Raw genomic sequence first — 25,412 nt, forward strand, 5'->3', positions numbered from 1 at the left:
ACAACATAAGAACCTTTCACAGCCCATTCACACTTCATGCAGCTTTCTGTCTCCTCCTTCCCTGTCACAGCAACCACTCACATGGAAAAAAAAAAGCATTCAAAGAAGAATATAAGTTCAAATAAATATATAGTTGCAAATTCAAGGTCAGAACAGTGTTTTCAGCCATCTCTCCATCCTCTCCCACAAAGTTCTTCATTCACCAGGAAAAAAAAAAATGGCAAGATTGCACAGGTCTGAGTTGGTAGATTATGATGGGAAATGCTGTCTTATCTTCTGCTTTTCAGTAACACACATTACAAATTGTCTGGCAGCTATTCACTCATTCACTCTCTCTGTAAATAACTATTCAGCAAAATTTGATGGAGCTGTGCAAGTCACTAAAGTCTTACTGAGATTTTCTGCACACAACAGCCGATCTGGAAAATCAGCGAGTCTCAAGGGCAAATTGCACGCAGGCATGAAGGGGCTGGTGCGCCCTTCTAAAGGTCTACTGAGTTTTGGTAAAGTAAAATTTGCCTGCTTGGTTGATGCATGTACTTTCATTATTATTATGTCCCCTTAGGTGACTGGTGAATCTGCACTGCTGACATAGAAACCAGCTCTATATCTCCTGGACCGCTGTGCAGCAGAACAGGTCAGGACCGCACTGAGGGAGGGATGTGCAGCTCCTCTCGTAAAACCTTGGCTCTGATCCAGACGTGCAAAAGCTGGGAATGCTGACACCCCCGAGACTGCAAAAAAACTCTCTGTGTTTTGCTGGCTTCCATATAGAGAAGTCGTTTGTCCCAAAGCCCAGAACCTGGAGCAATCTCTGGTGTATTCGGTTCTATTAGAGAATGTGTTAGTTACGGTAATAATGCAACTAATATGGCTTAGAGAAGCAAGTCTCAAATGGTGCTTATGATTTCCTGTTTTCCCTTTGTATGCTGCCTAAACAGACGATTGATGAGAAATCAGCAGAAATTTAGGTATTTAGGTTTTTAATTTTTGTTAAGTGGCCATTTGCATTTCATGTGTCTGCAATTTTTTCTCTTCTGTGCAGATAAGCTTTCTATACCTGGAAAAGGGGATAAGGTAATCTGACACCTGCAATTTTCTGTGTTTACTGAAGCTTTTCAGGTTGTGCCATAATTATATATATTTTCTAATTATGAAATCAAAATTTGGGAAAAGACCTTATATGATAGGGTGAAAACAAATCACCTAAATGTCTAAAGATGTCTGTCACTCTTTAAAATAAAAGAGTTGTTCCCTGATTTTTCTTAAAGGACTCTTTTGTGCTGCTGACCCAAAAGTGACATCTACTGTCTTTTCTGCCTGTGAATCTCACCTTCAAGAAACAATTTTTTTGTCAAGTTTTTTCTCACATTTCCATTCTCATCTGCTTTTCTACGTAGCCAAAGGAAGAGGCAGAAGACAGTTATTACAGTTACAGCAGGGAAAAAGAAATTGTGTGTGTAGTCACTGCCAGCAAACACATAGCCCCACTGTAGACAAAACAGAACCAAGAAAAGATCTCATCCTAGGAAATGAAGCATTGTCATCACGCCCCTTACGTTTACCTGTCTGAGGCTGGGACTTGGAAAGTCTGCACTTGACACTATCTTTCTTGGGGGTTGAAAGGGTAAGAACTGACAAGAAACTACAGGAATTTAGAATTAATGTCCATGCAGTGCAAGGGTGTTAAAAGATGCTAAGAATGAGAAAAAGAGCAATCCAGACTCTCTGGAAAGGATAGCTCCTCCAGCAGAACAATATATTTCTTAAGCACTGACATCCATTGGCTTCCTCCTTTTTAGCCTATAAATCTTGCCAACTACCCTGACCTACTGAGACCTTTCATGGAAATACAGTAATTTAATTCCAATGTAATCCATTCTTTAATGATAGAGCAGGCAGGAAAAGCTTACATGGGCTTGCCTGTACATGTAATTAGTAGATCAGAAGAATAAAACAATTAATTTCTCTCTGACCAGTTCAAGGAGATAAATTTTTATTTAATCCAATTAAAATGATTCTTATTTATTTAATACTTCTTCTAGCCCAAACACTGGTATATAATTAGAGTTGGGCAAGAAGCAGCATTTGTATCCCACAAAAGCCTGCTAATCAGAAGAAAATCAAAGGAATCTGCATTTTGGTGAAATTCCTGATTTAAATTGTTCAAGACTATTCTGAAGAATCTTTAGTTGAAGTCTGCAACCTGCCAATTGCCATCACACAACTCAGGTGAGTGGTGTGCCCCTAAGTACAAATTAGCTGGTATCCTCAGGACAGACAGTGACTCATGGGTTGAGACCAAAAATTCCACCCTGGATTAGACAGATCTTTCCACAATAGAAATGTCATGGCAGCTGCTATGTTTTTCCATCTCCTTTTCCTTTCCTCTGAGGAAAACATCTGTTTCTAACAAATTGAGAGGTGAATGAAGCTCCCATCTGGCCAAGAGGACTGGGCAGCTGCATTTATGTCAGGCAGCGAGAGACCGTTCCCCTCACCGGATGGTGCTGAATGGAAATGCAAGAGCAGACAAAGTCCTTCTGGAACACAGTAGATATATGTAAAAACTGATGACAATGAGGATTTGCTCTGATGAGAAACTCATTCCTCACACTGACCAGCTCTAAAAGTCACCTCTCAATGTTAAGAGATAAAACAATGCTGTTGGGAGTTACAATCTCTTCACCTTGCATGAATACTAAATTTGTTCTTCTTCCAGGAAAAAGAAAACAGAAAAGAAATCCCACCATATCAGCAATTAAAGCATTATGTTGGGAATCTCTGCCATACATACCAGGAGTTTTAGAACTGATGTGAATGGCAGGCAAGGAACAAGAGAGAAGATGATTTTAAAGGCAGAACATTGTTTAAAAAAAATAAAATTACCCTATAGCACATCTGAATGCAAAAGCCAGTGCTTCGCAAGAAAAGCCCCACTGCAACTGAAATGCAAAGAAATATCTTCTAGTCATTCTGGACAGCTGTTGACAGGTAAGATTTCCTGTAAAAGCGATGATGACACTGACCTTTAGAAAATTATCACCAGACAGCAGAGCAAAGCTTTCCTCTGTTTATCCTTGGGGGACTAGGAGCTGCACACAGACACAATGCCAAAACAAGACAAAAAACTTCTGGTATTTTTCAGTGTGCTGGGCAGCCAAATGCAACCGGAGACAATCAGATTTGACATAAAGTTTTAGGAACACGGAAATAACATGCTTATGAAATGTCCTGATTTTTACCAGTACCAGCACTCTGGGCAGAACCCTGCCTACAGAAAGGGCTCCATTAACTCCTGTTAATGGAGTTGCCTCTCTCCAAAGGTGATTTTCAGACAGACTGAAAAATTAAAAGGGAGATTTGTCCCCTGACACCAGGAACCTTTGCTGACTGCACACAAAGAAAACAGGAGAGCAGTGTCCTAAAATTACACTCTGTGGCAACCTCTTTTAACAATTGGCAGGCATATGGATTTCAGGAGAAATTATTTTAATTACTCTTACAGACTCTATGGATGAATTAACAATTTCCTGTTACACTATCTGTAGCTCTAGCAATTCTCTCGGTCTTTAAGATGCAGACTCTAAAGCAACATCAGCCAAGCATCCCATGTCGGTAGGGAATAGTGAAGTCCCCACTCAGATAGGGATGGCATAAAGGACTTCTGTCTTCTGACATCTGGCTACCTGACTACTGAAAGGAAAGAATTTCTTAAAGGCATTCTCATCTAACTGTGTTGCTTCTTTTCTTTGCAAAGTACACAGAGTGTAATTCTGGAGAGTAAGAACTCCTTTTTCTTTTTTTTTCCATTTGATGAAAGGCTTGTCTAAACCCGCCCTTTACCAGAAGCATGGCAGAAACTAGTTGTTGTGTGCACTGGTACCAGTGACCCCTTGTGGAAGCAGATTATCTTCTCCTGGTTCATAAATCCACCTGTCAACCCTACCTGGAGAGCGGACAACTCATCAGTATGGATTACTGAAATCACTTGCTGCAGAACTAAAGCTACAGCAAGATAGATTAAAAAATAAAACAAAGATTCCCCTTGGGATGTGACAATTCCTTAACTTCAGCATCAGAAAAAAATACAACCTTGAAATGGAGAAAACTGATCTGCAGAACCAGATGCTTAGAAGAGAAACATAGAAAAATGGCAAACAAGCTTCAGCAACAATGCTTGATCCAATCTGGTTCAGAGCACAGATTTACTTTATGGCTCATATTTATCACAGCCAACAAACCTGAAACTGTACATTTCAAGGTTGCATCTATATTTCAAATTACAAATCCCTACAGTTAGGGCATTTAAAATTCCACCACAAAATCTTGGTCAATGTGATCACAGGTCAAAGGGCACTTTCCTTCCTTTAATGTAATAATGAAACATTTTGCTTATGACATTGGTGACTTATAAGTGGATTTAAAATAAGAACCTCAGAAAGAAGAAAAAAAACCAACAAACCACACAGGACTGATTTCCAATGTCACCTACGCACTTAAACTGCTTGCCCAAATGTTTGTTAGTAAAAAACAACTTTGATCCATGATATGGTGCAGTGACTGGCAACAGAGGTTATTTATGTCAGGTTAGAAGCATCTTAAATTTAGCACTTCTTTTTCTTTAGTTCCTGCACAGTGAGTTTTTCACATTACAACTCATAGCACATAGCTCTGTGGTTCTCTAATGCAGAAATTCATCTAGTCCTGTTCAGGTAGAAGGACAATGACCAATTAAAAAGCCAACTCTTCTAGAAGGACAAGAGATTTATGAAGACAAAGGTTGGTCCAGGTATGTGGTCTGGGCATGTCTAGTTGGCCCCGCCTGTCCACCTAAAGCAGACAAGGAGAGAAGCTCAGCTCCTACCCTTCTTTTCAAATCACAAGGACGAATCCAATCTTCCTCCATGCTGAAGTTGACATTTCTCCAGCAGTATATGTCCAAAGGTACATAAAAAATGAAATTTTAGAGTTTTAACTAACCAAGAATGGCTAAATATATAGCTCCAAGGCTGTACATGCTATGTCAGCACAAGTCAGCTGCTGTCCATATAAGCTTGTTAGCTCACTTGAGTCAGCATTACAGTCTTTAACATTACAGACAATCTTGTTTCCTGATGTTTTCAGTCATGTATTAATGTTGACATAAACTTAAAGGAACTGTCATTTCTCTTTCTGAAAACCCTTTTTTTCCTTGGATTGCAGGATCTTGAATCACAGGGAAAAGAAGGTCTGTTTCTCAATTGCCTAAAAGAAAATGACACCTGGGGCCAGGCCGATGAATGCAAGGACATCATCTATTATAACCATAGGGAAGTTATGTTGCTCATATGTTGCTGATTTGCTTAATAAAACTAAAGCATTCCTTAATAAAACTAAAGTATTGTTTTTATCTATACTCCTTCTCTTAAACTTCCAATAAAATTTTGAAAAGAGTTTCTTTTTTAAATAAATATTGGTATCATTTAGACTGTTTTCAACATCCTCCAGTGTCATTGTCCATGACTTGCAAGGAGCTCCCTAATACCAATAAATTCATGCCTGGGTTAAGTCTGTTTGGTGGACAGCAATTGTTTTGTCTCATTTTACAGAACTGAGCAGGCCAGGGTTAAACCACTTGCAAGGGAACACATGTCAAAACAATGAACTGAAAAATGCAACCAAATGCTGCTGAGCTCCACTGACTCCTGTTTACATGTTATCAGCATCTTTGCAAAAACCCTAAACACACATACTCCTAGAGTGACAGTATTTAATGACTGATGATCTTGCAGAAAGCAGGGACATAAATAACCCTCATTAGGGAAAGTTATGGTGAGAATCAGATGTGCATTGGCTGCTATGCTACAAGCCCAAAGTATGTTCTTGCCCCACAGCATAGAAAACCCAAAGCATTTTGCTGTTTCACTGAGGAATCAATTACCCCAAACTGCTTTCATTTATTGGGGGGTGATGCTGTGCCGAGATCATATCTTACCCTGTAGACACTTGTTTGTTGAATTACATTCTGCAATGGTAGCTGTTTGCCACTACAACAATGTAAGTGCCACCTTCCTGGTTGTCTCCTTTTAAAAAATAGATGTAATTGAAAAAGCTCACTTACTTACCATAATTTCATCACCTTTGTTTAATCTCATTTTTAAGTGGCTGACCTTAAATTCAGATCAACCCCAAAATAAAAGGCCTCTGGCACACATGTTTGTACTGCATTTCACACAAAAGAAGGAACATATAAGCCAACAATGGCAAAACAAAGCTCAACAGGATGTCCTTGCTTTGAAAATTTCATCCGTAATGTGCACTGATGCACTTTTATCTACAGTCATCTTTTTTAAGGGATCCAATCTTAAAAACCCTTCCTCTTACAAGCAGCCTGACAAGCTTATAGGAAAAGCCTCTGAATATAAAGATATCTTATGAGCAGAGGTTTGAAAGACAGGGTGCTTATATATTACGAGCTCAAGCTATAAGTACAGCACCACACAGATGCTGAGTACATCTCATTTATTTTAACACCTATATCTATACTACCCAAATAACATGACCAGGTAAGTGAGAGGATGGACATCCACACACGAGTACATCTCAAACTCAGAATTTCTCCCTCAGGGGCCACTCCTGGGCAGCTTCGCACCAGTGTGAACAGGGCATATTGTGAGCTGACAAACACCACCACATCAGCACAGCTATAAGAAAGCAGCTCCACATGGGAATGCTAAACACCCTAACTAAGATCCACACTATCAAGGATTAGGGCCAGTGAACAATGCATTAGAGTCAGCGCTGCCAGCCCCAAGGGCCAAATGTGCTCTGTCCTGCCTAAAAGCCTTCATGGCTGACTGAGTCCACTTAAAATAAAAGAAGTAAGCAAAGCAAAACAACAGTTTTTTCTTTACAAGGGAAACGAAGTAATCTCTCTAGGTCAATTCCGAAGAGCAGAGAACAATCTCATTTTACCCAAATGCAAGCAGGACCTCCAGACTTCCCTACAGTTCTCTCCCCATTACTTACAGCATATAAAAAGGGCAATTTAACTGAAGGAGTTTATATTTGGGGCTTTTTGCAGCACTGTTTACAGAAAATAGCAGATGTCGGTTAATGATCTTTAGACATTAGATCATAAACCACACTCATTTCAAACACTGCAATAGGAGTGATTATTTGTATATCATTAAGCAACATTCTCAGAGCAAGCTCAGTATATTTTCTTATTGTTTCATTTAAATATTCTTTCTTGTTTCATTTAAGTACAAAAATATCAGATAACTTTTTATTTCCTATTTTTAACTTTACGGGCTATTGGCAAGGTTCTTATCTTTCCTTCATTCCCTCTTCTCAGCAAAGCAATACATAAGCACAGTGTCATTACAAAGTGCAATATTTCTTCAGCTTCACAACACACAACACACAAAGCATTTGTCTGCACTGAAACTCTGGATGAGCATTAAAACTGATTCTTACAAGTTTCCTTTGTCACAGTGGTCCCCACAAGGGGAATGCTGTGTTTTAAACTCTAGAAATTGAATAAGATTGTTTATTTGAAAGAAAAAATAGATGGGTTTGAGTCAGATCAGTGCAGGTATACCTGGATTTGCATTTATTAAGTAAATAAAGCAACTGTCTTTATTTTCAAATGCATAGAACCCATATATCTATATCTATATATCTCTCTATATCTATATCTATATCTATATCTATACATAGGTATGGAGAAAGCAAGCCTCAAATGCACTTACAAATATATATGCATGCATATCTATCTGTAGAGGCCCAGCTATGTATAGATATCTATAACCACTTACATATATAAAATATGTATTAAACAATACAACATATATATTGAGACATAGACATATATAAAGTAAGATTCTCTTTCATAACATGAACTCAGATTCAGTTTTATCTAAATCTTTACTGGAAATATTAGGTAGGCCTCTGCTTCTCTAGAACAACACTTTAAAAAATTAATTACATAATATATGCTGAGAAATGCCCAGATACATGACAGATAAATTAGTTTCATTTGAACACACGTAGTGTATGAAAGAAATTAATTCAATAAACACTGTGGTTCTCATCCTGTAAAAGCATATGCAAGTCCCAGTGAGTTCAGTTGTAATAACTAAAATTATTCATGGGCAAAAGAGTTTGCAGATCAAGGCTATATATGCGATTTGGTTGTTACATTATGTTAATTTTGGATCTACTATTTCACCATAAAATCTGACAAGACAGAATCATTTATGAGACATAAATACAGAGAATTGAATTATAGGGAGTCCTCTACATACATAACAAGATCAATTATTAATTAACATTCAGAGATGAAGATATGTTGCCGTAGAGAAATTACTTAATGGCAGCTATTGACAATCTTGGTCATGGGCTAGGATCCTTTCTGTTCACACCATGTGGGCTGCAGTGACTTAAACACAGCACTCTGGGAACAGCCATGCCCTGGGTACCATCTATCACACTTGCAGTTACTGCAAAGGGGACCCCCTTCCTCTTGTCCCCCCATCACTGTTACAGCCAGTTACTGTAGCTGGAACAAGGTAAAGCCATGCATCATGTTGTCCTGTTTAAAGGAAGATACAATCTGACCCCCTGACTGCTGCTGTAACTCAGGTAGAGAATTACCCTTCTGCTGATTAGATTCTGTGTTGATGTAGTTAGCAGAGCTCTGCTTGCATTAATGGATCTGTACAGATCTACATCTGTGAGAGCCTCATCTCCTACACTCAAATCACATCCAGACCAGCAGCAACCTGGCACATTGGACAGGTAGGATAGACTTCAGCTAATTTAGTTTATCTACAAAAATAGGATTGAGCATGCTATCTAGGCTTTCTCAGCAACACCCTTTCTTCTTTGAGGACTCAGAGGGAGTAACTTCTCCCACATACCACATCAGTATGGGTTCACCTCACTGAACTGTGAACACCTCCCTCTGAGCTAGTTGCTCCCAGCTTTCTTCTCTGTTTACAGAGAGAAACGCTTTTAGGGTGTGATGAATCTGATTTATTTTGCATGTCTATTTAAAGCTGAGATGATTGCTGTCCTAGAAATGCCTGCTTGTCTCCACTAACTATGCAGGATGACTAGCTCACATGTGGGTGGCAAAAGTCATCTCACCTATTTGGCAGCTTCATTAGCAACAGTGCTTACACTAAACAAAATAAAACACAAGTACCAAATGTTAACTAAAAACAAATCTTGAACAGAGTAATAGTTGCATATTTGGAGATACAGATCTTAATGCAAGGCAACATTAATACTCTCCTACTCTGTGCTTTCTGGCCAGAGTTTTGGGGTATGTGATTGCACAGGAACAAGTGACATTTCTGAACAGCAGCCTAATTTGCTTTGTGTCTCTTAAAGGACTACAAAAAACCAATTTATCATAATCTTCCCCCCACAGGCAAAGTCTTTCTGATCCCTAAATAGCCAGAAATTAGCTCCAACTGTAAAGCATAAAAATTAACATACCTCTGACCAATGTGTTTTCACTAAGTGTTATAACTTTGGAACACAAATCTACAGATGCTCCAACAGGGCAAAAAAGAATAAAACAGAATGCCCCTACAGGATAAAATAGAGGAAACTGTTTTTTGTAATGCTGTATCCACAACCTTACATAACCCATTTCACACACCGGTCTGCAGGTGATCAGGTCATCTCCATCTCCATTTGGCTGCATTTTGGTGAACACTTAAAAGCCTTGTCCGGTATTTTCCATGAAGCTGTCCCCTATTCCCCTTTGGTGTTTCTGGTTACCATAGGAATAATGCATTCTCCTAGGTGGTTAATAAAAAACTACAAAAGGAATCAGCTCCAGATGGGTTACAGAATTGATGCCTTCACCACCACCTTGAAAGCATCAACATTAAAAAGCTTTCTCAAGAAAGAAAAGGTTAGAATAGATGACAGAGAATACATTGGAAAACACCAGTGAAATGTAGGCTTAAAAGCCATTAGTAAATCGCAGGCCCAGTACATAACTCCACACAGCAATTCCCAGAAAGATTGTCCTAATCGATAATAAATACATAACTCCCTGAATATGTTAATTTGTTTCTGAACAGTATGGACCCATTCCCTAATTTCAAAACACTGCCCAATAACTCTCTGTGCTACGTAAAGTGCACATTTGGACATGCTGAATTCTCTAATTAGTCTATAAATACTTGACTTTTACCCACTACTTTGGTAAGTGTGATAATTGCTGGGGAAAGGCCAAAGCATTTATGGCCAATCAGATGATGAGGAAAGGAATACGGCCCTTTCAGCAAGTAAAATGTAAGGCATTCTGTGGCAGGGCAGAAGCTATTAGCAGGATCAATATTTCTCCTAGTACCTTAATAAATCATTATATCAAAGCACAGTTCCAGGATGAAGAAAGCCTCATTCTACCAACAAGGATGTTTCCAAATCAGCAAATAAAACATCATTTAAATTACAAAGGCCTAATTGGTGTACAAAGGCAAACGCCAAGCATAGAATACAGCCCTCTGATTCTAGGCATGTAAGCATTTTGAATCATTAGTGAAGGAAGAAAAGCAGAAAGACAAAGAAACAGCTATGCTAAGAGCTCTCCATGCATAATTTGCAAATTGGTAAATATGCATGACTCTACCACACCGTAGCTGACTGATGGCACCATGTTTCGTGTAGATATCATAGGTGGCAGAAGCAGAAAAGCACCTGGAAAACAGGATGGCCTCTGGTATCTTTATTATTAAAATAAGAAAAGGAACCCCCTTGCTGTTATTTACATTGAGGCTTTTACTTCTGCTCCTTAGCTAGCTAAGAAAAAGCTAAGATTTGTAAACATTAGAATGCAGGAAGGGAAGAAATATTCTAATGGCTACTTTTAGGCAAGGGAACTTCTGTCAGCAGACACTACGTATCACTGCTTACCCAATACAGCTGCCATCACACATAGCCATTTAGCTCTCTTAGCCTTAGACCAAGAGGAAAATTCTAAGCAGAGCTAATTGGAGTTTTGTCCAAGAAAGAGATGGGGGACCATGATCACATTCATGTCCCGCAGTAGGTAACCCTCCTGGTATACACATATGACTGTGAGTAGAAGATATGGCATGTTACTATGGAGCACACTAGTGCACAGCTTGTGAGCAGCCGCCAGTACCATCTTTGGACATACAAACTCACAGCACTTTTGTCTTAAGTGTTGTCTTTCAGTCTAATAGAGAAATTATGAAACCTAGTAGGTAAAGAGTCACTTAGAGTAACAACCTCATGAGTTCCATGTAATGGAAAAATGTAATATACTGCTGTAAGTAGTATTTGGTTTATTCTTTTGTTTCAACAGTACGCATTTAGCTCTTTATTGAAGGATTATTATAGAGAAACAAATGCTTCTCAGTTGTTTAGTCACTACTTTTGATTCCTATCACAGCCTTAGAAGCTTGTTCCTATTTTATTCAGAGGCAACAGTTGTTGACTTTGTGAAAAAGAGTTAGTTGTTGAAGGAATTTCATCGTGGAATTCAAAGTGGGTACTCTTTGGTTCTTCAGTTCGTACTTCATAAGTTTTTAATTCCATAGAGCTGATATTTTAGAAGATCGACTGTCATATGTCTGGAAAGCTGACATCTCTAGAAAGTAAATAATGCCAAAGAGGAGGGGAGAAGGAGCATCCTATCGCTACACGGTATCTTCTCTCTCCACTTCAAGTCAGCAGAGATCTTACCTACCTGTCATAATTCTCTGGAAAAGCAGAGTTTTGGACATATGGCAACTGACCTTATGGGGTGCTGGCCATATGCACTTCCATGATATGACTGGCTCTTGAGTTAAATGCATATGTAAAAATGCCCAAACATTTCATGCTCTGAACTCTCTATAGAGATGTATTTATTTTCTCAAACTGTAATTTATTCCAGAAAGTAAAATGGATCAGTCTCTCCATAAGTTACAACTTGAACCAGTTTGTTGGCTGATCCTTCTGTTGTAGAAAACATATCAATCCTGCTTTACAGAGTATAATATGCCAACTTTAGTAATAAGGAAACTGTTGTAGTTTATATACTTAACTGCCTATAGGCATCCCAAGGAGTTCTTCCTCTCCTCCTGAGGACATTACGTACTCCTCAACTCATTTCATGCCTACCAACATGTATCAACATAATATCTCTGGTAGCATCCCAGGACTATTTTAAAAAGAAGTGGAACTACCATTTTTGCCTGCATCCCAATGTATTATATTTTGCTTGGCATGTATCAGCTTTGTAGACTGTAAATCTTGAGACAGGGTTTACTCCTATTTGTTTATGTTCTTAGTGGCCTAAAGGCATTATCAGCTTTATTCATCAAATTATTAGCAGCAGAGGGGATCATTGTGAGCACGAACCCAAACTTTAGCAATCAGTTCCAATGGGATCACAGGGGAAGACTAACGAAGTCCATGTGGCCTTTCAATTCTATTATCGTAAACCTCTTTTTTTCCAGTACAGTAAAAAGATGCACTAACTCTTCAAACAAATAACCAAGAGCTATTTGGATTTTAGTAAACGGATTGAGCGAAGATTCAGGATTTTCTTATTCTAGTCAGTCTGAACAATTAATTAACAGCTTCCTTCTTTGTCATTAATTTTGTTGCCATAGTAGCCTCTGTAAGAGGTTTCTAACAAACAAGTAAGATTTATCTGTCACACTCTAAATTGATCATAAAACAAATGATTTCACATTCATTTTTGTTTCATAATGATGGCTAAAGCACAGTGAATCATTACAACAGGGTTTTCTGAGAAGTATAAGGTGTCAGTTATCTTAAAAAGCAATCCTAAAAAAACAAATCCAGAGATTAAAAGGGAAGTGCCAGTTTTATGCAAAAAAAAATACTGTCTCCATTAAAAAATGACAACAAATTATAAATAATAAATAGAAAATATTTATAGATTTTTTAAACTCAAATTAAGCATATTTTGCTTGGATATAAATATTTCCATCCACATTTTTTTTCTCCAAATTCACAGCTGCTGAGAAACCATGGAGGAAAACATTGTAAGAGAATTTCCTAAAGAACAGAGTTAAAATTAATTAGTTGAAACAGAGGGATTTTTCTTCTACTTCAGATTGCTTGGATTGTAAAGAGAACAGCAGCCCACAAGGGAGAAAGTGGGGGGGGGAATCATAGAATCATAGAATCAACTGGGTTGGAAGGGACTTCCGAGATCATCAAGTCCAACCCTTGATCCAACACCGCTGTGGTTACTAGACCATGGTGCTAAGTGCCACATCCAGTCTCTTTTTAAAAATCTCCAGGGATGGAGAATCCACTACTTCTCTGGGCAGCCCGTTCCAATGCCTGATCACCCTCTCTGTAAAGAAATTATTTCTAATATCTAACCTAAACCTCCCCTGGCACAACTTGAGACCATGCCCTCTTGTCTTGCTGATAGTTGCCTGGGAGAAGAGACCAATCCCCAACTGGCTACAACCTCCTTTCAGGTAGCTGTAGAGAGTGATGGGGTCTCCCCTGAGCCTCCTCTTCTCCAGGCTGAACAGCCCCAGCTCCCTCAGCCTCTCCTCAGAGGACTTGTACTTGAGTCCCTTCACCAGCCTAGCTGCCCTCCTCTGGACCTGCTCCAGGACCACAATATCCTTCCTGAACTGAGGGGCCCAGAACTGGACACAGTACTCCAGGTGTGGCCTCAACAGTGCTGAGTACAGGGGAAGAATCACTTCCTTGGACCTGCTGGCCACACTGTTCCTGATCCAGGCCAGGATGCCATTGGCCTTCTTGGCCACCTGGGCGCACTGCTGGCTCATGTTCAGCTTCCTATCAATCCAAACTCCCAGGTCCCTTTCTGCCTGGCTGCTCTCCAGCCACTCTGTCCCCAGCCTGTAGTGCTGCAGGGGTTTGTTGTGGCCGAAGTGCAGGACCCGGCACTTGGCCTTGTTGAACCTCATCTCGTTGGAATCAGCCCAACTCTCCAGCCTATCCAGGTCCCTCTGCAGAGCCCTCCTGCCTTCCAGCTGATCAACACTCCCCCCCAGCTTAGTGTCATCTGCAAACTAAATGCAGACTAAGTTCTGGCCATCATCATGTGCTAGGGGTTTGGACATGTTTGGAGAACTACAGGCTGCAACCTGCAAATTGGATCAATATGTTTCCTGTCTGATAAATTCCAGGATGGAGATAACGGGTGCATTATTGGAAAAGATTGTTGTTGCCTTTCTTCTGGAGGACAAGGTGACAGATTCTCTTAAAGCAGTAACTGCTCTTTGCTTCTTCACAAAACAATGCTTTAAAAAGGAGAGTCATTTCAAACCTTGTCCAATCTATAACCTGCCTCAGCTGGAGTTGGGAGCAGAGTTGGCAACGTAGTCAAATTACTCAGATTTCCTTGACTAAGAAGCTAGTAATAAACCCAGGGGCAAAATGCTCCAGTCACATCTGTCAACTCTTTCCACCAAGGAAAACAAAACAAACATGAAGGCAATGGGACTTATGTTCCTCATTATATTAGCCATTTTCTACAGCCAAACCCAAGTGGCCTTGAATATTTTGTTATACTATTGATATCCAAAGTAATTGATTCAGCTACAGACTGAATCACACAGTTAAATCTTACTGAGATCAAATTTTTTTGTTCTTTATCTCACCTCCTGAAAGACCTGAAGTGCAAATTTTTGGTCATCTCCCTTACTGATCAAGGAATATGAGCAGCAAAGATTTGGGGTGATCATACAGTCATGAAAGGTGTGATGCTACAAATACAGAATGGCACCTAGAACATGAATTTCCCAATTTTCTAGTAAAAATGTTTCCATCAGTTTAAACATTCACTTTTTTTATTGTTCCATTTCTCTCTTGGGACAGGCTCCTATAAGCTACCAAACTGCAGAGATAAAACATGTAGAAAAAAGGGGACCAAGGAGGAGGGATTTGTGTCTGTGATAACAGCACTACACTGAGGGATATAACGTTCTAGATGTTGGGGAGTAGCACAGGGCCTTGTTCCTGACCCATTCCCCCTTCCACCACAATCCCTCCAGCTGCCTCAGTTTAAGCATTTGCCTGGCCATACCCAGAACCCGACTAGGGTCATTAAAAAATCATTTTAAAAAATGGTTCTTTTAACATGAATAATTTCTCAGATCCCATTTACAAAGAATCTGCTGCGCCTTTAAGCTCTGCTGAAGGGAGGGCAACCTCTGGTGATGAGTGTGGAAATGAGAACTTGAAGGCAGTATGCTTCAAAATCAGATCTGTACAATATGGTATCAAAATAATATAAAAATGCAGCATTAGAGCAAAGAGCAAGTCTGATTTTTGTTCACTGTGGTTATTTTTAACTGAACCTCTGCCTGTCCATCTATTACACCTTTACTGGCAGAGCAGGGGCAGTGGCAAATTTGAACCCACTTTTGAGCCAGCATAAAAGTTGGAGAGAAGTCACAAGAGGTAATTTCATTACTGGAAGTTTAATGAAAACCAGTAGCCAGACAGCAAAGCAGCGCACAAATTGCTGCCTAGGGAGAGGGAGGCAGGCAGAGCAGCCTGGGTGTGCTCTGCTTGGGAACAGCCAATGGGCAGGTGTAGGCAGACCTGCCAGCTGGCACAACGTGCTTCACAGCACGGGCTGCCCCTTGCCTGCAGGGACCTGAGGCAGAGCCAGGAAACTGAGGTGCAAGTTTTAAGGGACAAGGGGCATTAATCCGTTAGAAGAGGCTTCTTGTCTGCTCACAGAGCAATTTGTTCCCAGGGATCTGCGGTGCTTTAAATGTTGGGCAAAGTCTACTATGGCATGTGCTTGCATGGTATGGGTGATGACACCAGCTGGACTCACACAACTAAGGATAGTTCTGCTCTGGGTCAGAGACAACTAGAAGCCAGATAAAATCACTAGCAATGCTGAGGCCAAGTTAACTGCACTGAGTCAGAGCTAATGAACACTGCCAATCACAGCAATTTATAAGCTTGTACTCAGCATCATGCTAACTGTGCTACACAGCTTCTGGTTGGCTTGGAAAACGGACAGAGGGAGCTCCTCTGCTACATAGATGTAAACTCTTAGCTGTAGGTCTATGGACTCTCACTGAGTATCTGAATCCTGGGAAACTCAAGTATAAACCAAGGATTTCAACTTTTGGGGAAATGCTGCAGAAGAGAGTACAAATGGAGAACTAAGGGAGTGAGGAAAAGTCTCTGAAACAAGGCCATGGGCTGTTCAGTTACAGCTCTCTACATTGATTTAGGCTCTACAGTCTTAGGCACATCATGCATTCAGTGGTGAGACTGTCAGCAGTCCAGTGGGTCCTCAGCACACACAGTGAAACATCTTCAAAAAACCAAAACACTGTCACGAAGGACATTCATGTAGACTTGTGAGGGGTTTTTTTATAACTTAAAGACCTTAAAATAATATGGTACATTTGTCTATCAAACACTGACTTTTTTTCTGAAAGCTCATCCTGTGGTACTACAAGCTGCCTGCTGACTGTATGGCTCTTGACAAACTTTCCGACAGAAATCCCAACTCACTTCAACCTATAGACAGAGCCATCAAAGATGCATTAATGGTGGAAGGATTGCCGGACTGACCATTATAAAATCTTGCATCAAAGGCCTCTAGCATTAAAGGGGAATGCTCCTGGAAGGATTATAGAAAGATCAGACATTCAAAATGCTTCATGACCCAGAACAAGAGAACAACCAGCTTTCTCTATATATCTACACTTCATTGGGAACAGACAGTGCAGTTGATTGATCTCACTTGTGTGACAGACACGAGAACCTGACAGGAGCTCTTCTGCAGAACTTTGGCCAGGATTTCAGAAACATTGCTGAATAGCTCAACCCCATCACCTCCCCCCCCCAAAAAAAAAAGAACAACAGCAAAAAAAGAAGGAACATTGGACAAAGGTATGAAAGCTTGTTACAGAATAAGCTATGTGTTCAACCTGTTACTCTGTAATCCTTTCCCTTATCCCCTTGTTTCTTTGTCACCTTGAAAAGTAAAAAAGCTGTGTGAAGAGAAAATAAAAAATGTAAGAACACTCAGGATATTTTCATGGAATGACAGAAACACAGAACACTGTGAATAACTACAAAGGAAATTGGTGGCCCTAAAACATTAGAAGAACAGCATTATGAAGAAATTAAGTCTCCTCTAAATAAAACACTTGATACCAGTCAATTTTAGAAACAGGGTGCCATATTTCAGACTCAGCTCTCTCCTGGATTTGACCTTTGCTTTCAAGATCTTTGGTCCCTCTGAAATGTTTTCCTTTATTCTCTTTGGTGCTGGTTCTTGTTTCAATTAGATCAAGTCAGGTTTACACTGAGTCTGTAAGAATAGGGACATCTGTGTCCTACCTGTCAAGTACTGTTGTAACTATGTTCAATTGCACTTGTAAGCCTAGTACCTCTGTGAAGTCCCATATTATGAAAATTTTACTTTGTCTTCCCTTCCTCTAGTTTGTGTAACATTTCCATGTACTTTTGCTGGGGGCTTCAAAGGTAGAAAACCTTCCTAAGAAAACCACAAAGTACAACAGTAAGAAACTATTATTAGCAATACCGAGAAGAAAGAGTTCATTTACCACTCAATGGGAGGAAAAATCATTTTTAGGATCAGCAGTGATCAGAAAGCCACAACAGTTAACACTGAAGACAAAGGAGTAGCAATTCAGCTCATAACAGGACAAAGTATATTAAAGAGAACCAAGATAAGTTAAAGTAGTTCAAATTGTCTGGATCTTATGAATTGCACCCTGGAATACCTAGATCACTGACAGAGAAAATCTTGGAGCTGCTGGCAATTAACTTTGAGAGGTGAGGTCAGAAACAGTCAACTCAGCAAATGCTCAAACAGGATTAGTTTTACTATGAAGGACCTGAGGTTATCTAGTAGAAGCTTCAACTGAGTCACTGTCATGTATGTATGAATATCAGATTGGAAATATAAAGGAGAATGTTATGTACAAGACTCGTGAGGGAATTCTCCTTTTTTACTTCACTTTGGAAAGACTTCAACCATAACCTTAGGTAAAGTGTTGGATGCCACATTTTAAGGAGGATGTGACCAACTAACAGTGAGTACTCTACAAAGCATGACAAAACAATTGAAGGGCTAATTTGTTGATTAATCCAAAGAAGATAAAACTTAGGGAAACATGAAAAAAGACCCTGAAGGTCTCAAATATGATTGCAAGAAAAAAGGGAATAATCTATTCCTGTTCACTGCAGGTAGAACAGAAGTAGCTCGTGTGTTACGAAAAGAAAAAAAGCATTTTTCTAATAGTAAGGAAAATTAGGCATTGGAATGATTTCCCCAGAGAATCTCCATCACTGGAGGCCCTTGGAAACAGATCAGCCACTGATCTGATGGGAAAAGTGTCAGTACAGTTGATGCAGCTGCAGGGCCCTCAAGCTACTTCCTAATTTTCTAGGATAATTTTAGGAAAAAAAAAAACCTGTGGCTACTTAGATGAAGAACAATTTTTTTTTACTTCTGAGATATTTGGGGCAATAGTATGTATTACCTTTTCCTTGGTTAATTTTTAATAGTGTTCTGAAAAGCTCAAAGCTAATGAGTAGCTTGACCCAAGATATTTTTTCATCTTTCTGCTTTCATTTTTGCTCTTTGAGCAAACTGCTTGGTCAAGCTTTCCTCAGATTCTTAGAATACCTCTTGAACACAATATTCAGGGTTTTTTTGTTTGTTTGTTTTTTTCTGAATGTGGGATCAATGACATTAAGTAGGAACACAGTCTTTCCTGAATGGTTGTCTACAGCCACTTTTGGATCATTTCTTCTGTAGAGTCAACCAACCATATTAAAGTTGATGTGGTTTCCTTTAAGTTTTTCTTTTTCGTTTGCTTGGTTTTTGTTTTTTTTTTTTATTTGTGGCATTGAGTAGTCACCTTCTCTGTATTTTCCCTTTACTGAAACGATAACTGACCCTAGAAACCTGAGTCATTCTGGAGCAGTATATCTTGGGACCCTCAATCCCAGAAGTGCTATGTGGCACTTAGGGACACGGTTTAGTGGTGGACTTGGCAGCACCAGATTAACAGTTGGACCTGATGATCTTAAATGTCTTTTTCAACCTAAATGATTCTAAGGTTCTATGATTGGCTATTATGTACACCAATCCAAAAAATCCTTTAATGTTTACTATTTGAATGGGTAGCCTTTCTTCATACTTTATCTAAAAAGCAGGAGAGAAAGGACATAAACCTGCCAACATTCTGCTGGGCTGTGATGGAAAAAAAATAAAGGATTATTTTCTAACCGTTCATTTTGGTTGTCACTTGGCCATCTGAATAGTCCTTGTTTTTTAAGTACTGTCTCTTCAAGTTTCACTGCTGCTTCTGGAGACTTGGACAGTAGAGGTGACAGTGGATTTCTCCTCTTAGCTGGAGAAGATGTTCTAAGTGCCTTTCAGAAGTGAAATCATTTTGTATCTTTCCGTATATGGCAACAGACTTTCACTGGATCTGTAGCTTATGACTTTTATCTTGCTGTAACACCTGCTTTGATCAAGGGGATTACTCCTCCTGGAAGGTGTCAATACTGATCACGTTCACTTGAGCAGCTGTCCTATTATTATTATTATTATTATTCACGATGTGTGACTGATTCTTCTGAGGGCCTCAGGCACAGAAAACTTAGCAGTTCTTTGCTGTCTTTCTTTTAAAGGGACCTAAATGGACAATTATTGTCTCTGAAATGTGCTATGGCCACCATTTCATCTCATCTATTGTTCAGATATCTCTGTGCAGCCAGAATGTGGACAATGAAAAGGTGCAAGATGGGTCATTATCCATATGCTGAGAGCTATCAGTTGCACACTTAGTGGTTCTCCAACAATGTCATTCATTACCTAGTATCATACTGAGAGAGCTTAACAGATGGAACAGAGAAGACACTAGTAGTGACTCCATCTAGACAAAACTGAGGCACAATATGGACTGGGGTAATTTTAATTGAAGGTGTATCTCCATAATTAATTACTGAGCTTTTAAATTCTGTACTTATTTTACATAATTTGTATCCATCTGAAAGTCATACTGACTATATTCAGCTTCTTAATGCTGGCACTTGTGTCAAGAAATTAGCAGTACATGGAAGGGTACAGGTAAATGGGAGAAAGACAGGAAGAAAAGTGTTTGGAATGGGACATATAAGATCTGCAAATGCTTATTCTGAAAAATAGATAAACAAATTAAATCAGCTACCATGTAAAGTAATTTTTCCTTCTAATATTTGAGAGATTACCATAAAGAAAGTTATGTTCAACCGTATATCCTCACTATAAATAAGACACCAAATGGCTTCCTATGGAGCAAATAGAGCATAATCCAACATCTGGATTTCAGAAATACCCAAGTGTTGTGTAGCCCTGGAAGAGACTACATGGGGTGGCATTGAAATATTCCTTACTGGAAGATTAGGTAAATAATCACCGATTATCTAGACAACTTTGCTCTTGTTGGTAATGAAGCCAAATGAGTGAATTATCTTTGCTGTCCCTAAGTTATTCTTGACTGTTGACACTAAAGATCTCCCTTCTTTTTGTGTTATGTCCCAGGAGTTAAGATCAGCAAAGATTATCATCTAATTGCCGCTTTGAAGCACAAGATGATGGCACTGGAGTGAGGGTAGTAAAGAGCTTTACTTCTAATCTGAGTTTATCAATACTTTGTGTAGTTTGCGAGAGTCTCTCAGCCATTCCCATTCTTCTGGGCAGTAGCTATCAGTAACATAACAGGGAGGTATTTAAGGATGCTTCTGGGTTGTCCCTTCAGCAGAGGAAGCACTTGCCACCATTTCTAGAAATACCTTGAGAAGAACTCAAAACATAAAAGCCAGTGGAAGGTGAATCTGCTGTCTGGGTTGGTGGTTGATTTTTTTTCCCTGTATCCATATTAATTTCAGTCTCTTGCAGTATCTCTGGCCACAGCTCTTACTCAGGTAAGCAAAATGCCATTTTAGTTTTTCTAATAATCACTTGCTCCATGTCTTGCTGTGGGCAATAAAAAAGCAGGTGGATGGTCACAGGTGCTCTGAATAATCATTCAAAAATAAACGTAAAAAATGTATATAAAATCATAGAATTGTTAAGTTTGGAAAAGACCTCCAAGATCATCAAGTCCAACCGTTAATTGAGCATGGCCATGTACACCACTAAACCATGTCCCTAAGTGCCACATCCCCGTGTTTTTTGAACACTTCCAGGAATGATGATTCTACCACCCCCCTGGACAGCCCGTTCCAATGTTGGACAATCATTTTCATGAAGAAATTTTGTTGAGTATCCAATTTAAACCTTCCCTGGTACAATCTGAGGCTTTATCCTCTCACCCTATCACTTGCTACATGTGAGAAGAGACCGACTTCTGCCTCGCTTCAATCTCCTTTCAGGTTGTAGAGAACAACAAGATCTCCCCTGTGCCTCCTTTTCTCCAGATGGAACAGTCCCATCCTGACCACTCAGTCGGTCCTCATAATACTTGTGCTTGAGTCCTTGCACCATCTTCGTTGTGTTTATATTAGCTTGCACATACAACTCATGATTTGGACACAACAGTCTTTACAAAATCACAGTCTGGTTTGAATTTCTGTTTTAATAAAATGTAACTGTCCCTCCATGGCAGTTTTGTGAGATTTACTTCCCCCATTTTCCCATTTTATTCTCCCACATTCCCTTCAAGACTGTAGCTTATAGATTTTCTCCAGCTACCAAACTATTTGGTTTCCATCTTTTCAATAATTCAAATATATGTGTCAAATGCACACATGGAACATTTCCAGGTAGTAACATTCCCTTTCCTCTCTTCCTTTTTGTAGCCAGGTAATTTACATATAAGGTGCACAAAGACAACATGCTCCTCCATGGTTCAGGTTTGTGCATCAGCTCCACCTCCTTTGTCTTTGCAGCCCTGCATTGAAGTCTCTGGTGTGACAGCTGTGCCCTGAGCAAAGCCTAGTGGCACAGAGGGTTTGGCCTTTCTGGCAGCATGGCTTTAAGGCAGGCACGTGTATCTAATGCAGTGGCAGCAGGTCCGCGTGCAGTGCTGGTACACAGATTAAAGGTATGGTTGCCATGATTACACACTTGGGTTGGAAAAGTGCTCTCCTGAGGCTCTTCCCTTCCTTTCTCCCTCTCCCTCCCATGTTTTGTGACAGATTGGTATTTTGCCAGTTGCGATTTCTTTGCTGAAGAAGCAGCAAGATAATGGAGCAGTGCTCCCTCCACCAAACTCCTGCAAGAGCTAGCCCAGGCTGACCATGTGCCCAGGATGTTTTAATAGGAGGACACAGCAGATGAGCCCAGCCCCAGGAGTTAGAGGCTTCCCATCCCATGTGGTAGCCAAGAACTGTTTTCACCACTTTTGTTTTTCCCTACTCCCCATAAAACCAAGACACTTGTTTAACCATAAGGGTGTCAAGGGCAAAGGTTTGAGGACACTCCAAGAGGCATTTAGTGACCCCAACAGAAAAAACTTAAGAAACTCCACCAAAGCAAGAACAAGTAATAAAAGTGTCAGGGAAAAAGAAGCTTCTCTGGAGAATGGGTTGAGGGTTCATAGGCAGGAAATAAAAGAGAGATTAAGAAAATAGAACTGTGAAAGAGGAGGAGACACAAATAAAAAAAACAAACCATGAGATTTGCAGTGAAAGACATGGGATAAATGGAAAAAGCTGACCTAGGTTAAACTAATTATTTAACTAGATCACTATCCTGTTTCTTCCTTCAATATCTATACCAGATGCTGCAGAGAAGTGGTACAAGAGATACCTACACAGTTGCAGAAGAAGCTTCACCCAAATCCCAGGCTCAGGATTGTTGAGTTCAACCTTCCATCAGGCAACTGCTGTGTAACAGCTGTAACTGCTTAATAAATGTATAATATGAAAAATACATCTATGATGGCATTCCTATTGATGTAAATATCTATGTCTTGTGATACCTTTTGATAATACCTCGGGGCAATACTTTCCAAAGGGAAATTTCACCTTCTATCTCCTTTTCAGTAGAACTGTCTTGCCTTTTAACTTAATTGGTTTTCCTTTGCTTCTGCATTATAATGAAGGTGCAGCACACCTATACCCAAACTATTTTATGCCACTTAGTATACATACATCTAATATGTACATGTATCAAATTAATATGATATTTATCCTCTTTTTAAATGACATGATACTGATTTGTATGTACATCACAATTCTTCAGGAATCAGACTTGTGAACAAGGACATTTTTAAAATGTGTTTTAGATTAATGATGTCTAAGCTTTCTCCACATAGCAGCTGTTGACTACATTTGTATCAAATTTTTAAGACGCAGGTCTAACAACACTTTCCTTTGGCAATTTCAACAGTAACTCTTGGAAGTCTTAGGTGAGCCTTGATTCAAAAAACGCTCATAGACAGGTCTGAAAGGGAAGATTTTCATAAAGCTGCTGTTGCCGCTAGTATAGGATTTACAATCCAATTGCCAATACTGCCTCTAGTTTTCTCCCTTTATCCTAAATGTCTTTCAGTGTTTGCACTTCTTTCTCTCCACTCCATGCCAAAGAAAATCACGAATATTGCCCTAAGGGACATCATTATTAAAGAAAGAAACAGTGCAGTCAAAGCCTTAGGATGACACAGATCATTCAACAGTTGTTCAATTACACCGAAAAGCTACTTATTTTTGAACATGGAGCTTTCACTCAACACAGGCCCAAGGCACCACTATCAGATTTGTCTCTGCAATATCTCAACCAGTCTGATGTAGGGCCTTTGCTCATTACACAAGCCATAGCCTTGTGTGAGGTTTACATCTAGGTTCAGAGTTCCTAAAGCATCTTGGAGCTGTGTTGGCTTTAAAAGATATTACCAAATCATAATCATTTCCAAGAACAAATAAAAAGTTGTTTTGGATACCTCTCATCCCCTTAATCTATCTGATATTTGTTTTGTTTAAGGTTTACAGGCCACTTTCCCTGCAGAATTCCTACAGAGTAATAGAATAGTATGTGACTACAGAGGCAAAAAGGACAGCAGTAACACCGAAAGTATTCCAAACTAAACCAAGTAGATGAAATGGAACATATTCCAAAATGAACAGTTTTGAAAATTATTGTTTAGGATGACATACAACTCCCACAGACCCTGAGTATGACCAATAGCAGTGTATGACCATCCAGACGGAAAAGCTGATTCCCATGGGTTTTTCTGAGAAGATTTCTATAAAAATGTTGTTCAATACTACCTCTGAAAGCAGTAAGAAATCATAGAAGCATAGAATCAACCAGGTTGGAAAAGACCTCCTAGACCACCAAGTCCAACCCTCGATCAAACACCGCCATGGTTACTAGACCATGGCACTAAGTGCCACATCCAGTCTCATCTTAAAAACCTCCAGGGACGGTGAATCCACATCTCAAATCTTTCTCTGATAGCTGCATAGAAAAGCATATTGAAATGCAGGGGAGTGTTTTCTACCCTCTAAATCAGAGCGATCGTGGGCCACAGTGCTTATAACACTATTGTTCCGGCTGACAAGAACATAGAATTAGCTACAGGCTCCTCACTGCTCCTTGCCGTGATGACACTAGAGGAATCAAACCATTAATATTCTGCTCCTTTTACAGTCTCTTAAATACAATCCTTTGTTTATTTTAATTTTCTTAAACTTTCCATGAACCTGAGCTTCTCCTGACCTGAAAGCCTCAGTAATTCTGCTGACCCTTTGCTAAGTGTGCTTCTCAAAACATCTATAGTTATAACTGTGGGTCAGCTGCTCACATATTAGCAACCTGGGTGGGAGCAATCGACTGCAGGGCCTTTTAGGGTAATGCAGTTTCAAAACACACTGAAAGGCATAGCAGTGAGAAGAAAATGACATACAGGTCCAATTCCTTTCTGCAGTTCAACTGTATGAACTGCAGTAATTCACCTCAAAGGAAAGATGAATGCGTTATTCTACATCTATACAATAGTAACAGAACAGAGTTATGTCCTAAGCATATTGCAAGAAACAAAAATAATTTTTTCACAACTCTTTCTCCAGAATATAATTAAATTTGGTTTGCATGCATTCAAGATAAAAAAGATAATACGTTAGCACAGGAGTCTAGATGCTGAAATAGTGTCCTCGTTCCATCCAGGACAGGGTTAATTTTTGCAGTAGCCAGAAGAGGGCATGGCTAGGACCAAGAGGTTATTCTATAACACCTCATATCATTTTCCAGGGATGGGGAGAGGGCTCACTTCTTGGTCAGGGTAGCATGGCAGAAGGAGCAGTTCTGCATTATTTGGGGTTTCTGCATGCTGAGCAATGATGTTTCTTTTTCTTGTACACTCTTTTCTTAGTACTGTTGCCGTCACTGGTGATTTCTTATCTCCTTACCGTTTCCAGTAAATTGTTCTTATCTCAACCCC

The 25,412-nt window shown here is 39.6% G+C and overlaps 1 protein-coding gene across 7 annotated transcripts in view; it reads right to left on the reverse strand.

The window, feature by feature from the left end:
• The window catches only part of ENOX1 (ecto-NOX disulfide-thiol exchanger 1), a 375,855-nt gene that overhangs the window by 226,706 nt on the left and 123,737 nt on the right, over positions 1-25,412 (reverse strand). The window lies entirely within an intron of this gene.

Source organism: Neopelma chrysocephalum, unplaced genomic scaffold (assembly GCF_003984885.1).
Source record: "Neopelma chrysocephalum unplaced genomic scaffold, ASM398488v2 Primary Assembly neopelma1_25, whole genome shotgun sequence".
In the NCBI taxonomy this organism is placed as follows: Eukaryota; Metazoa; Chordata; class Aves; order Passeriformes; family Pipridae; genus Neopelma; species Neopelma chrysocephalum.